Below are 15,337 nucleotides of genomic sequence, written 5' to 3'. Positions count from 1 at the left end.
ACTCACTGTATTTGTAGGAAAAAGAGTGCCTACACGAGGCTGCCTAGTGTCTGGAAAAGTGAAGAAACGTTAAAGAAAAGCAGAACTGCGAATACGACCTAATGGAAACTGCTACACGCTTTCGCTTCACCAGGGCTTTTCAGGCCTTAGCTTGAGGCAAGGACTCACGTCAAATTTCCCTGTAGCTCTAGAGCATGAATGGAGGAGCTCCCACACATGCTATGGAAGCACCGTGTTTCCTTAGAGAAAACTCCATTTCTCTCCAGAGGGCTGCCCACAGTGACTAGAGGCCAGTCAAAAACAGTGTTATTTAGGTATCTTCAGTGCAGCACGCATAGAGCTTTTAAAATGGGAGAGCAAGGTTTGTGGCATCAGGTGTTTTTTCTGGTGAACATGCAGCCGAACACGTTCTGATTTCTCACAAGTCAAAAGGACCCTAGCTACACCCTGGTCCCTTGCTGAAACAAGTTTTCTTCACAGGGTGTTCTTCATGTATCGAACTCCCTCGTCCTTGGAACGTTCTATGTATGCTATCGGGCTTAAGCCAATTCTAAATTCCTGCAGTGTAACAGGAAAGACTATGCTTTGGTTCCACTAGGAATGCAAGGCTCCTTTCTCCTATAGGTATGGGGTCCTTGGGTAAGAGTTCCTAGAGGAGGGCGAAGCAGATTGTGTTTCTTAGTGTAGCTCCAATGAGGGCAATGAGGCAGACTTCCATGGCATGTAGGACTTTAGAGAACAGAATCCGTGGAGCTGTTGGAGCGCTGAGGACATCTAGCTTTCCCAAGGAAGGGTGCAGTGTGTTGCCCTACCCTCTGAATACATAGACTGACTGGGAAAGACTACTGAGCCTGGATGTTTCTTAGAAAGGCAGAGGAGCCTGCTGGTACTCACTGTATTTGTAGGCAAAAGTGTGCCTACAGGAGGCTGATACGTGTCTAGAAAAGTGAAGAAACGTTAAAGTAAAGCAGAACTGCGAGTACGACCTAATGGAAACTGCTAAGCGCTTTCCCTTCAACAGGGCTTGTCAGGCCTTAGCTTGAGGCAAGGACTCACGTCAAGTTTCCCTGTAGCTCTAGAGCGAGACAGGAGGAGCTCCCACCCAGGCTATCGAAGCACCGTGTTTCCTTAGAGAAAACTGCTTTTCTTTCCAGAGGGCTGCCTACAGTAACTAGAGGCCAGTCAAAATCAGTGTTATTTAGGTATCTTCAGTGCAGCATGGATAAAGCTTTTAAAATGGGAAAGTAAGGTTTGTGCAATCAGGTCTTCCTTTCCGGTGACCATGCTATCGAAACCCTTCTGATTTCTAACAAGTCAAAAGAGACTCTCGCTACACCATGGTCCCTTGCGGAATCAACTTTTCTTCACGGGGTGTTCTGCATGTAGCGAACTCTCTCATCCTTGGAACGCTCTATGTAACCCTTCGGGCCTAAGCCTATTCTAAAGTCCTGCAGGGTAACAGGAAAAACATTGCATTGGTTCCTGTAGGAATGCAAGCCTCCTTTCTCCTGTAGGTATGGGATCCTTGGGTAAGAGTTCCTAGAAGGAAGGCGAAGCAGATTGTGTTTCTTAGTGTAGCTCCAATGAGGGCAATGAGGCAGACTTCCATGGGTTGTAGGACGTGAGAGAACAGAATCCCTGGAACTGTTGAAGAGCTGAGTCCATCTAACTTCCTAAGGAAGGGGACAGCGAGTTGCCCTACACTCTGAACACATAGAGTGACTGGGAAAGGCTTCTAGGTCTGGATGTTTCTTAGAAGGGCAAAGGAGACTGCTGGTACTCACTGTATTTGTAGGAAAAAGAGTGCCTACACGAGGCTGCCTAGTGTCTGGAAAAGTGAAAAACCTTAAAGTAAAGCAGAACTGCGAATACGACCTAATGGAAACTGCTACATGCTTTCGCTTCAGCAGGGCTTTTCAGGCTTTAGCTTGAGGCAAGGACTCTCGTCAAATTTCCCTGTAGCTCTAGAGCATGAATGGAGGAGCTCCCACACATGCTATGGAAGCACCGTGTTTCCTTAGAGAAAACTCCATTTCTCTCCAGAGGGCTGCCCACAGTGACTAGAGGCCAGTCAAAAACAGTGTTATTTAGGTATCTTCAGTGCAGCACGCATAGAGCTTTTAAAATGGGAGAGCAAGGTTTGTGGCATCAGGTGTTTTTTCTGGTGAACATGCAGCCGAACACGTTCTGATTTCTCACAAGTCAAAAGGACCCTAGCTACACCCTGGTCCCTTGCTGAAACAAGTTTTCTTCACAGGGTGTTCTTCATGTATCGAACTCCCTCGTCCTTGGAACGTTCTATGTATGCTATCGGGCTTAAGCCAATTCTAAATTCCTGCAGTGTAACAGGAAAAACTATGCTTTGGTTCCACTAGGAATGCAAGGCTCCTTTCTCCTATAGGTATGGGGTCCTTGGGTAAGAGTTCCTAGAGGAGGGCGAAGCAGATTGTGTTTCTTAGTGTAGCTCCAATGAGGGCAATGAGGCAGACTTCCATGGCATGTAGGACTTTAGAGAACAGAATCCGTGGAGCTGTTGGAGCGCTGAGGACATCTAGCTTTCCCAAGGAAGGGTGCAGTGTGTTGCCCTACCCTCTGAATACATAGACTGACTGGGAAAGACTACTGAGCCTGGATGTTTCTTAGAAAGGCAGAGGAGCCTGCTGGTACTCACTGTATTTGTAGGCAAAAGTGTGCCTACAGGAGGCTGATACGTGTCTAGAAAAGTGAAGAAACGTTAAAGTAAAGCAGAACTGCGAGTACGACCTAATGGAAACTGCTAAGCGCTTTCCCTTCAACAGGGCTTGTCAGGCCTTAGCTTGAGGCAAGGACTCACGTCAAGTTTCCCTGTAGCTCTAGAGCGAGACAGGAGGAGCTCCCACCCAGGCTATCGAAGCACCGTGTTTCCTTAGAGAAAACTGCTTTTCTTTCCAGAGGGCTGCCTACAGTAACTAGAGGCCAGTCAAAATCAGTGTTATTTAGGTATCTTCAGTGCAGCATGGATAAAGCTTTTAAAATGGGAAAGTAAGGTTTGTGCAATCAGGTCTTCCTTTCCGGTGACCATGCTATCGAAACCCTTCTGATTTCTAACAAGTCAAAAGAGACTCTCGCTACACCATGGTCCCTTGCGGAATCAACTTTTCTTCACGGGGTGTTCTGCATGTAGCGAACTCTCTCATCCTTGGAACGCTCTATGTAACCCTTCGGGCCTAAGCCTATTCGAAAGTCCTGCAGGGTAACAGGAAAAACTTTGCATTGGTTCCGGTAGGAATGCAAGCCTCCTTTCTCCTGTAGGTATGGGATCCTTGGGTAAGAGTTCCTAGAAGGAAGGCGAAGCAGATTGTGTTTCTTAGTGTAGCTCCAATGAGGGCAATGAGGCAGACTTCCATGGGTTGTAGGACGTGAGAGAACAGAATCCCTGGAACTGTTGAAGAGCTGAGTCCATCTAACTTCCTAAGGAAGGGGACAGCGAGTTGCCCTACACTCTGAACACATAGAGTGACTGGGAAAGGCTTCTAGGTCTGGATGTTTCTTAGAAGGGCAAAGGAGACTGCTGGTACTCACTGTATTTGTAGGAAAAAGAGTGCCTACACGAGGCTGCCTAGTGTCTGGAAAAGTGAAGAAACGTTAAAGAAAAGCAGAACTGCGAATACGACCTAATGGAAACTGCTACACGCTTTCGCTTCACCAGGGCTTTTCAGGCCTTAGCTTGAGGCAAGGACTCACGTCAAATTTCCCTGTAGCTCTAGAGCATGAATGGAGGAGCTCCCACACATGCTATGGAAGCACCGTGTTTCCTTAGAGAAAACTCCATTTCTCTCCAGAGGGCTGCCCACAGTGACTAGAGGCCAGTCAAAAACAGTGTTATTTAGGTATCTTCAGTGCAGCACGCATAGAGCTTTTAAAATGGGAGAGCAAGGTTTGTGGCATCAGGTGTTTTTTCTGGTGAACATGCAGCCGAACACGTTCTGATTTCTCACAAGTCAAAAGGACCCTAGCTACACCCTGGTCCCTTGCTGAAACAAGTTTTCTTCACAGGGTGTTCTTCATGTATCGAACTCCCTCGTCCTTGGAACGTTCTATGTATGCTATCGGGCTTAAGCCAATTCTAAATTCCTGCAGTGTAACAGGAAAAACTATGCTTTGGTTCCACTAGGAATGCAAGGCTCCTTTCTCCTATAGGTATGGGGTCCTTGGGTAAGAGTTCCTAGAGGAGGGCGAAGCAGATTGTGTTTCTTAGTGTAGCTCCAATGAGGGCAATGAGGCAGACTTCCATGGCATGTAGGACTTTAGAGAACAGAATCCGTGGAGCTGTTGGAGCGCTGAGGACATCTAGCTTTCCCAAGGAAGGGTGCAGTGTGTTGCCCTACCCTCTGAATACATAGACTGACTGGGAAAGACTACTGAGCCTGGATGTTTCCTAGAAAGGCAGAGGAGCCTGCTGGTACTCACTGTATTTGTAGGCAAAAGTGTGCCTACAGGAGGCTGATACGTGTCTAGAAAAGTGAAGAAACGTTAAAGTAAAGCAGAACTGCGAGTACGACCTAATGGAAACTGCTAAGCGCTTTCCCTTCAACAGGGCTTGTCAGGCCTTAGCTTGAGGCAAGGACTCACGTCAAGTTTCCCTGTAGCTCTAGAGCGAGACAGGAGGAGCTCCCACCCAGGCTATCGAAGCACCGTGTTTCCTTAGAGAAAACTGCTTTTCTTTCCAGAGGGCTGCCTACAGTAACTAGAGGCCAGTCAAAATCAGTGTTATTTAGGTATCTTCAGTGCAGCATGGATAAAGCTTTTAAAATGGGAAAGTAAGGTTTGTGCAATCAGGTCTTCCTTTCCAGTGACCATGCTATCGAAACCCTTCTGATTACTAACAAGTCAAAAGAGACTCTCGCTACACCATGGTCCCTTGCGGAATCAACTTTTCTTCACAGGGTGTTCTGCATGTAGCGAACTTTCTCATCCTTGGAACGCTCTATGTAACCCTTCGGGCCTAAGCCTATTCGAAAGTCCTGCAGGGTAACAGGAAAAACTTTGCATTGGTTCCTGTAGGAATGCAAGCCTCCTTTCTCCTGTAGGTATGGGATCCTTGGGTAAGAGTTCCTAGAGGAATGCGAAGCAGATTGTGTTTCTTAGTGTAGCTCCAATGAGGGCAATGAGGCAGACTTCCATGGCATGTAGGACGTGAGAGAACAGAATTCGTGGAGCTGTGGGAGCACTGAGGACATCTAGCTTTTCAAAGGAAGGGTGCAGTGTGTTGCCCTACCCTCTGAATACATAGACTGACTGGGAAAGACTACTGAGCCTGGATGTTTCTTAGAAAGGCAGAGGAGCCTGCTGGTACTCACTGTATTTGTAGGGAAAAGAGTGCCTACACGAGGGTGCCTAGTGTCTGGAAAAGTGAAGAAACGTTAAAGAAAAGCAGAACTGCGAGTACGACCTAATGGAAACTGCTAAGCGCTTTCGCTTCACCAGGGCTTTTCAGGCCTTAGCTTGAGGCAAGGACTCACGTCAAATTTCCCTGTAGCTCTAGAGCATGAATGGAGGAGCACCCACACTTGCTATGGAAGCACCGTGTTTCCTTAAACTCCATTTCTCTCCAGAGGGCTGCCCACAGTGACTAGAGGCCAGTCAAAAACAGTGTTATTTAGGTATCTTCAGTGCAGCACGCATAGAGCTTTTAAAATGGGAGAGCAAGGTTTGTGGCATCAGGTGTTTTTTCTGGTGAACATGCAGCCGAACACGTTCTGATTTCTCACAAGTCAAAAGGACCCTAGCTACACCCTGGTCCCTTGCTGAAACAAGTTTTCTTCACAGGGTGTTCTTCATGTATCAAACTCCCTCGTCCTTGGAACGTTCTATGTATGCTATCGGGCTTAAGCCAATTCTAAATTCCTGCAGTGTAACAGGAAAGACTATGCTTTGGTTCCACTAGGAATGCAAGGCTCCTTTCTCCTATAGGTATGGGGTCCTTGGGTAAGAGTTCCTAGAGGAGGGCGAAGCAGATTGTGTTTCTTAGTGTAGCTCCAATGAGGGCAATGAGGCAGACTTCCATGGCATGTAGGACTTTAGAGAACAGAATCCGTGGAGCTGTTGGAGCGCTGAGGACATCTAGCTTTCCCAAGGAAGGGTGCAGTGTGTTGCCCTACCCTCTGAATACATAGACTGACTGGGAAAGACTACTGAGCCTGGATGTTTCTTAGAAAGGCAGAGGAGCCTGCTGGTACTCACTGTATTTGTAGGCAAAAGTGTGCCTACAGGAGGCTGATACGTGTCTAGAAAAGTGAAGAAACGTTAAAGTAAAGCAGAACTGCGAGTACGACCTAATGGAAACTGCTAAGCGCTTTCCCTTCAACAGGGCTTGTCAGGCCTTAGCTTGAGGCAAGGACTCACGTCAAGTTTCCCTGTAGCTCTAGAGCGAGACAGGAGGAGCTCCCACCCAGGCTATCGAAGCACCGTGTTTCCTTAGAGAAAACTGCTTTTCTTTCCAGAGGGCTGCCTACAGTAACTAGAGGCCAGTCAAAATCAGTGTTATTTAGGTATCTTCAGTGCAGCATGGATAAAGCTTTTAAAATGGGAAAGTAAGGTTTGTGCAATCAGGTCTTCCTTTCCGGTGACCATGCTATCGAAACCCTTCTGATTTCTAACAAGTCAAAAGAGACTCTCGCTACACCATGGTCCCTTGCGGAATCAACTTTTCTTCACGGGGTGTTCTGCATGTAGCGAACTCTCTCATCCTTGGAACGCTCTATGTAACCCTTCGGGCCTAAGCCTATTCGAAAGTCCTGCAGGGTAACAGGAAAAACTTTGCATTGGTTCCGGTAGGAATGCAAGCCTCCTTTCTCCTGTAGGTATGGGATCCTTGGGTAAGAGTTCCTAGAAGGAAGGCGAAGCAGATTGTGTTTCTTAGTGTAGCTCCAATGAGGGCAATGAGGCAGACTTCCATGGGTTGTAGGACGTGAGAGAACAGAATCCCTGGAACTGTTGAAGAGCTGAGTCCATCTAACTTCCTAAGGAAGGGGACAGCGAGTTGCCCTACACTCTGAACACATAGAGTGACTGGGAAAGGCTTCTAGGTCTGGATGTTTCTTAGAAGGGCAAAGGAGACTGCTGGTACTCACTGTATTTGTAGGAAAAAGAGTGCCTACACGAGGCTGCCTAGTGTCTGGAAAAGTGAAAAACCTTAAAGTAAAGCAGAACTGCGAATACCACCTAATGGAAACTGCTACATGCTTTCGCTTCAGCAGGGCTTTTCAGGCTTTAGCTTGAGGCAAGGACTCTCGTCAAATTTCCCTGTAGCTCTCGAGCATGAATGGAGGAGCTCCCACACATGCTATGGAAGCACCGTGTTTCCTTAGAGAAAACTCCATTTCTCTCCAGAGGGCTGCCCACAGTGACTAGAGGCCAGTCAAAAACAGTGTTATTTAGGTATCTTCAGTGCAGCACGCATACAGCTTTTAAAATGGGAGAGCAAGGTTTGTGGCATCAGGTGTTCTTTTCCGGTCAACATGCAGCCGAACACCTTCTGATTTCTAACAAGTCAAAAGGGACTTTAGCTACACCCTGGCCCCTTGCTGAATCAACTTTTCTTCGCAGGGTGTTCTGCATGTATCGAACGCCCTCATCCTGGGAACGTTCTATGTTTGCCATCAGGCCTAAGCCTATTCTACAGTCCTGCAGTGTAACAGGAAAATCTGTGATTTTGTTCCAGTAGGAATGCAAGCCTCCTTTCTCCTGTAGGTATGGGGTCCTTGGGTAAGAGTCCCTAGAAGGAAGGCGAAGCAGATTGTGTTTCTTAGTGTAGCTCCAAAGAGGGCAATGAGGCAGACTTCCATGGCATGTAGAATGTGAGAGAACAGAATCCCTGGAGCTGTGGAAGAGCTGAGTCCGTCTAGCTTCCTAAGGAAGGGTGCAGCGAGTTGCCCTACACTCTGAATACATAGAGTGACTGATAAAGACTTCTAGGCCTGGATGTTTCTTGGAAGGGAAAAGGAGACTGCTGGTACTCACTGTATTTGTAGGAAAAAGGATGCCTACACGAGGGTGCCTAGTGTCTGGAAAAGTGAAGAATCGTTAAAGTAAAGCAGAACGGCGAATACGACATAATGGAAACTGATAAGCGCTTTCGCTTCAGCAGGGCTTTTCAGGCTTTAGCTTGAGGCAAGGACTCACGTCAAGTTTCCCTGTAGCTCTAGAGCATGACAGGAGGAGCTCCCACCCATGCTATGGAAGCACCGTGTTTCCTTAGAGAAAACTCCTTTTCTTTCCAGAGGGCTGCCCACAATGACTAGAGGCCAGTCAAAAACAGTGTTATGTAGGTATCTTCAGTGCAGCATGGATAGAGCTTTTAAAATGGGAAAGCAAGGTTTGTGCCATCAGGTGTTCTTTTATGGTGAACATGCAGCCGAACACGTTCTGATTTCTGACAAGTCAAAAGGACTCTAGCTACACCCTGGTCCCGTCTGAAACAAGTTTTCTTCACAGGGTGTTCTGCATGTATCGAACTCCCTCGTCCTTGGAACGTTCTATGTATGCTATCGAGCCTATGCCTATTCTAAAGTCCTGCAGTGTAACAGTAAAAACTCTGCTTTGGTTCCACTAGGAATGCAAGTCTCCTTTCTCCGGTAGGTATGGGGTCCTAGGGTAAGAGTTCCTAGAGGAAGGCGAAGCAGATTGTGTTTCTTAGTGTAGCTCCAATGAGGGCAATGAGGCAGACTTCCATGGCATGTAGGACGTGAGAGAACAGAATTCGTGGAGCTGTTGGAGCACTGAGGACATCTAGCTTTTCAAAGGAAGGGTGCAGTGTGTTGCCCTACCCTCTGAATACATAGACTGACTGCGAAAGACTACTGAGCCTGGATGTTTCTTAGAAAGGCAGAGGAGCCTGCTGGTACTCACTGTATTTGTAGGGAAAAGAGTGCCTACAGGAGGGTGCCTAGTGTCTGGAAAAGTGAAGAAACGTTAAAGAAAAGCAGAACTGCGAGTACGACCTAATGGAAACTGCTAAGCGCTTTCCCTTCACCAGGGCTTTTCAGGCCTTAGCTTGAGGCAAGGACTCACGTCAAATTTCCCTGTAGCTCTAGAGCATGAATGGAGGAGCTCCCATACATGCTATGGAAGCACCGTGTTTCCTTAGAGAAAACTCCATTTCTCTCCAGAGGGCTGCCCACAGTGACTAGAGGCCAGTCAAAAACAGTGTTATTTAGGTATCTTCAGTGCAGCACGCATAGAGCTTTTAAAATGGGAGAGCAAGGTTTGTGGCATCAGGTGTTTTTTCTGGTGAACATGCAGCCGAACACGTTCTGATTTCTCACAAGTCAAAAGGACCCTAGCTACACCCTGGTCCCTTGCTGAAACAAGTTTTCTTCACAGGGTGTTCTTCATGTATCAAACTCCCTCGTCCTTGGAACGTTCTATGTATGCTATCGGGCTTAAGCCAATTCTAAATTCCTGCAGTGTAACAGGAAAGACTATGCTTTGGTTCCACTAGGAATGCAAGGCTCCTTTCTCCTATAGGTATGGGGTCCTTGGGTAAGAGTTCCTAGAGGAGGGCGAAGCAGATTGTGTTTCTTAGTGTAGCTCCAATGAGGGCAATGAGGCAGACTTCCATGGCATGTAGGACTTTAGAGAACAGAATCCGTGGAGCTGTTGGAGCGCTGAGGACATCTAGCTTTCCCAAGGAAGGGTGCAGTGTGTTGCCCTACCCTCTGAATACATAGACTGACTGGGAAAGACTACTGAGCCTGGATGTTTCTTAGAAAGGCAGAGGAGCCTGCTGGTACTCACTGTATTTGTAGGCAAAAGTGTGCCTACAGGAGGCTGATACGTGTCTAGAAAAGTGAAGAAACGTTAAAGTAAAGCAGAACTGCGAGTACGACCTAATGGAAACTGCTAAGCGCTTTCCCTTCAACAGGGCTTGTCAGGCCTTAGCTTGAGGCAAGGACTCACGTCAAGTTTCCCTGTAGCTCTAGAGCGAGACAGGAGGAGCTCCCACCCAGGCTATCGAAGCACCGTGTTTCCTTAGAGAAAACTGCTTTTCTTTCCAGAGGGCTGCCTACAGTAACTAGAGGCCAGTCAAAATCAGTGTTATTTAGGTATCTTCAGTGCAGCATGGATAAAGCTTTTAAAATGGGAAAGTAAGGTTTGTGCAATCAGGTCTTCCTTTCCGGTGACCATGCTATCGAAACCCTTCTGATTTCTAACAAGTCAAAAGAGACTCTCGCTACACCATGGTCCCTTGCGGAATCAACTTTTCTTCACGGGGTGTTCTGCATGTAGCGAACTCTCTCATCCTTGGAACGCTCTATGTAACCCTTCGGGCCTAAGCCTATTCGAAAGTCCTGCAGGGTAACAGGAAAAACATTGCATTGGTTCCTGTAGGAATGCAAGCCTCCTTTCTCCTGTAGGTATGGGATCCTTGGGTAAGAGTTCCTAGAAGGAAGGCGAAGCAGATTGTGTTTCTTAGTGTAGCTCCAATGAGGGCAATGAGGCAGACTTCCATGGGTTGTAGGACGTGAGAGAACAGAATCCCTGGAACTGTTGAAGAGCTGAGTCCATCTAACTTCCTAAGGAAGGGGACAGCGAGTTGCCCTACACTCTGAACACATAGAGTGACTGGGAAAGGCTTCTAGGTCTGGATGTTTCTTAGAAGGGCAAAGGAGACTGCTGGTACTCACTGTATTTGTAGGAAAAAGAGTGCCTACACGAGGCTGCCTAGTGTCTGGAAAAGTGAAAAACCTTAAAGTAAAGCAGAACTGCGAATACGACCTAATGGAAACTGCTACATGCTTTCGCTTCAGCAGGGCTTTTCAGGCTTTAGCTTGAGGCAAGGACTCTCGTCAAATTTCCCTGTAGCTCTAGAGCATGAATGGAGGAGCTCCCACACATGCTATGGAAGCACCGTGTTTCCTTAGAGAAAACTCCATTTCTCTCCAGAGGGCTGCCCACAGTGACTAGAGGCCAGTCAAAAACAGTGTTATTTAGGTATCTTCAGTGCAGCACGCATAGAGCTTTTAAAATGGGAGAGCAAGGTTTGTGGCATCAGGTGTTTTTTCTGGTGAACATGCAGCCGAACACGTTCTGATTTCTCACAAGTCAAAAGGACCCTAGCTACACCCTGGTCCCTTGCTGAAACAAGTTTTCTTCACAGGGTGTTCTTCATGTATCGAACTCCCTCGTCCTTGGAACGTTCTATGTATGCTATCGGGCTTAAGCCAATTCTAAATTCCTGCAGTGTAACAGGAAAAACTATGCTTTGGTTCCACTAGGAATGCAAGGCTCCTTTCTCCTATAGGTATGGGGTCCTTGGGTAAGAGTTCCTAGAGGAGGGCGAAGCAGATTGTGTTTCTTAGTGTAGCTCCAATGAGGGCAATGAGGCAGACTTCCATGGCATGTAGGACTTTAGAGAACAGAATCCGTGGAGCTGTTGGAGCGCTGAGGACATCTAGCTTTCCCAAGGAAGGGTGCAGTGTGTTGCCCTACCCTCTGAATACATAGACTGACTGGGAAAGACTACTGAGCCTGGATGTTTCTTAGAAAGGCAGAGGAGCCTGCTGGTACTCACTGTATTTGTAGGCAAAAGTGTGCCTACAGGAGGCTGATACGTGTCTAGAAAAGTGAAGAAACGTTAAAGTAAAGCAGAACTGCGAGTACGACCTAATGGAAACTGCTAAGCGCTTTCCCTTCAACAGGGCTTGTCAGGCCTTAGCTTGAGGCAAGGACTCACGTCAAGTTTCCCTGTAGCTCTAGAGCGAGACAGGAGGAGCTCCCACCCAGGCTATCGAAGCACCGTGTTTCCTTAGAGAAAACTGCTTTTCTTTCCAGAGGGCTGCCTACAGTAACTAGAGGCCAGTCAAAAACAGTGTTATTTAGGTATCTTCAGTGCAGCATGGATAAAGCTTTTAAAATGGGAAAGTAAGGTTTGTGCAATCAGGTCTTCCTTTCCGGTGACCATGCTATCGAAACCCTTCTGATTTCTAACAAGTCAAAAGAGACTCTCGCTACACCATGGTCCCTTGCGGAATCAACTTTTCTTCACGGGGTGTTCTGCATGTAGCGAACTCTTTCATCCTTGGAACGCTCTATGTAACCCTTCGGGCCTAAGCCTATTCGAAAGTCCTGCAGGGTAACAGGAAAAACTTTGCATTGGTTCCGGTAGGAATGCAAGCCTCCTTTCTCCTGTAGGTATGGGATCCTTGGGTAAGAGTTCCTAGAAGGAAGGCGAAGCAGATTGTGTTTCTTAGTGTAGCTCCAATGAGGGCAATGAGGCAGACTTCCATGGGTTGTAGGACGTGAGAGAACAGAATCCCTGGAACTGTTGAAGAGCTGAGTCCATCTAACTTCCTAAGGAAGGGGACAGCGAGTTGCCCTACACTCTGAACACATAGAGTGACTGGGAAAGGCTTCTAGGTCTGGATGTTTCTTAGAAGGGCAAAGGAGACTGCTGGTACTCACTGTATTTGTAGGAAAAAGAGTGCCTACACGAGGCTGCCTAGTGTCTGGAAAAGTGAAGAAACGTTAAAGAAAAGCAGAACTGCGAATACGACCTAATGGAAACTGCTACACGCTTTCGCTTCACCAGGGCTTTTCAGGCCTTAGCTTGAGGCAAGGACTCACGTCAAATTTCCCTGTAGCTCTAGAGCATGAATGGAGGAGCTCCCACACATGCTATGGAAGCACCGTGTTTCCTTAGAGAAAACTCCATTTCTCTCCAGAGGGCTGCCCACAGTGACTAGAGGCCAGTCAAAAACAGTGTTATTTAGGTATCTTCAGTGCAGCACGCATAGAGCTTTTAAAATGGGAGAGCAAGGTTTGTGGCATCAGGTGTTTTTTCTGGTGAACATGCAGCCGAACACGTTCTGATTTCTCACAAGTCAAAAGGACCCTAGCTACACCCTGGTCCCTTGCTGAAACAAGTTTTCTTCACAGGGTGTTCTTCATGTATCGAACTCCCTCGTCCTTGGAACGTTCTATGTATGCTATCGGGCTTAAGCCAATTCTAAATTCCTGCAGTGTAACAGGAAAAACTATGCTTTGGTTCCACTAGGAATGCAAGGCTCCTTTCTCCTATAGGTATGGGGTCCTTGGGTAAGAGTTCCTAGAGGAGGGCGAAGCAGATTGTGTTTCTTAGTGTAGCTCCAATGAGGGCAATGAGGCAGACTTCCATGGCATGTAGGACTTTAGAGAACAGAATCCGTGGAGCTGTTGGAGCGCTGAGGACATCTAGCTTTCCCAAGGAAGGGTGCAGTGTGTTGCCCTACCCTCTGAATACATAGACTGACTGGGAAAGACTACTGAGCCTGGATGTTTCCTAGAAAGGCAGAGGAGCCTGCTGGTACTCACTGTATTTGTAGGCAAAAGTGTGCCTACAGGAGGCTGATACGTGTCTAGAAAAGTGAAGAAACGTTAAAGTAAAGCAGAACTGCGAGTACGACCTAATGGAAACTGCTAAGCGCTTTCCCTTCAACAGGGCTTGTCAGGCCTTAGCTTGAGGCAAGGACTCACGTCAAGTTTCCCTGTAGCTCTAGAGCGAGACAGGAGGAGCTCCCACCCAGGCTATCGAAGCACCGTGTTTCCTTAGAGAAAACTGCTTTTCTTTCCAGAGGGCTGCCTACAGTAACTAGAGGCCAGTCAAAATCAGTGTTATTTAGGTATCTTCAGTGCAGCATGGATAAAGCTTTTAAAATGGGAAAGTAAGGTTTGTGCAATCAGGTCTTCCTTTCCGGTGACCATGCTATCGAAACCCTTCTGATTACTAACAAGTCAAAAGAGACTCTCGCTACACCATGGTCCCTTGCGGAATCAACTTTTCTTCACAGGGTGTTCTGCATGTAGCGAACTTTCTCATCCTTGGAACGCTCTATGTAACCCTTCGGGCCTAAGCCTATTCGAAAGTCCTGCAGGGTAACAGGAAAAACTTTGCATTGGTTCCTGTAGGAATGCAAGCCTCCTTTCTCCTGTAGGTATGGGATCCTTGGGTAAGAGTTCCTAGAGGAATGCGAAGCAGATTGTGTTTCTTAGTGTAGCTCCAATGAGGGCAATGAGGCAGACTTCCATGGGTTGTAGGACGTGAGAGAACAGAATTCGTGGAGCTGTTGGAGCACTGAGGACATCTAGCTTTTCAAAGGAAGGGTGCAGTGTGTTGCCCTACCCTCTGAATACATAGACTGACTGGGAAAGACTACTGAGCCTGGATGTTTCTTAGAAAGGCAGAGGAGCCTGCTGGTACTCACTGTATTTGTAGGGAAAAGAGTGCCTACACGAGGGTGCCTAGTGTCTGGAAAAGTGAAGAAACGTTAAAGAAAAGCAGAACTGCGAGTACGACCTAATGGAAACTGCTAAGCGCTTTCGCTTCACCAGGGCTTTTCAGGCCTTAGCTTGAGGCAAGGACTCACGTCAAATTTCCCTGTAGCTCTAGAGCATGAATGGAGGAGCACCCACACATGCTATGGAAGCACCGTGTTTCCTTAAACTCCATTTCTCTCCAGAGGGCTGCCCACAGTGACTAGAGGCCAGTCAAAAACAGTGTTATTTAGGTATCTTCAGTGCAGCACGCATAGAGCTTTTAAAATGGGAGAGCAAGGTTTGTGGCATCAGGTGTTTTTTCTGGTGAACATGCAGCCGAACACGTTCTGATTTCTCACAAGTCAAAAGGACCCTAGCTACACCCTGGTCCCTTGCTGAAACAAGTTTTCTTCACAGGGTGTTCTTCATGTATCAAACTCCCTCGTCCTTGGAACGTTCTATGTATGCTATCGGGCTTAAGCCAATTCTAAATTCCTGCAGTGTAACAGGAAAGACTATGCTTTGGTTCCACTAGGAATGCAAGGCTCCTTTCTCCTATAGGTATGGGGTCCTTGGGTAAGAGTTCCTAGAGGAGGGCGAAGCAGATTGTGTTTCTTAGTGTAGCTCCAATGAGGGCAATGAGGCAGACTTCCATGGCATGTAGGACTTTAGAGAACAGAATCCGTGGAGCTGTTGGAGCGCTGAGGACATCTAGCTTTCCCAAGGAAGGGTGCAGTGTGTTGCCCTACCCTCTGAATACATAGACTGACTGGGAAAGACTACTGAGCCTGGATGTTTCTTAGAAAGGCAGAGGAGCCTGCTGGTACTCACTGTATTTGTAGGCAAAAGTGTGCCTACAGGAGGCTGATACGTGTCTAGAAAAGTGAAGAAACGTTAAAGTAAAGCAGAACTGCGAGTACGACCTAATGGAAACTGCTAAGCGCTTTCCCTTCAACAGGGCTTGTCAGGCCTTAGCTTGAGGCAAGGACTCACGTCAAGTTTCCCTGTAGCTCTAGAGCGAGACAGGAGGAGCTCCCACCCAGGCTATCGAAGCACCGTGTTT

The sequence above is a fragment of the Balaenoptera borealis genome (assembly GCF_965194805.1).
Source record: "Balaenoptera borealis genome assembly, chromosome: 21".
In the NCBI taxonomy this organism is placed as follows: Eukaryota; Metazoa; Chordata; class Mammalia; order Artiodactyla; family Balaenopteridae; genus Balaenoptera; species Balaenoptera borealis.
This window is presented reverse-complemented; position numbering follows the sequence as displayed.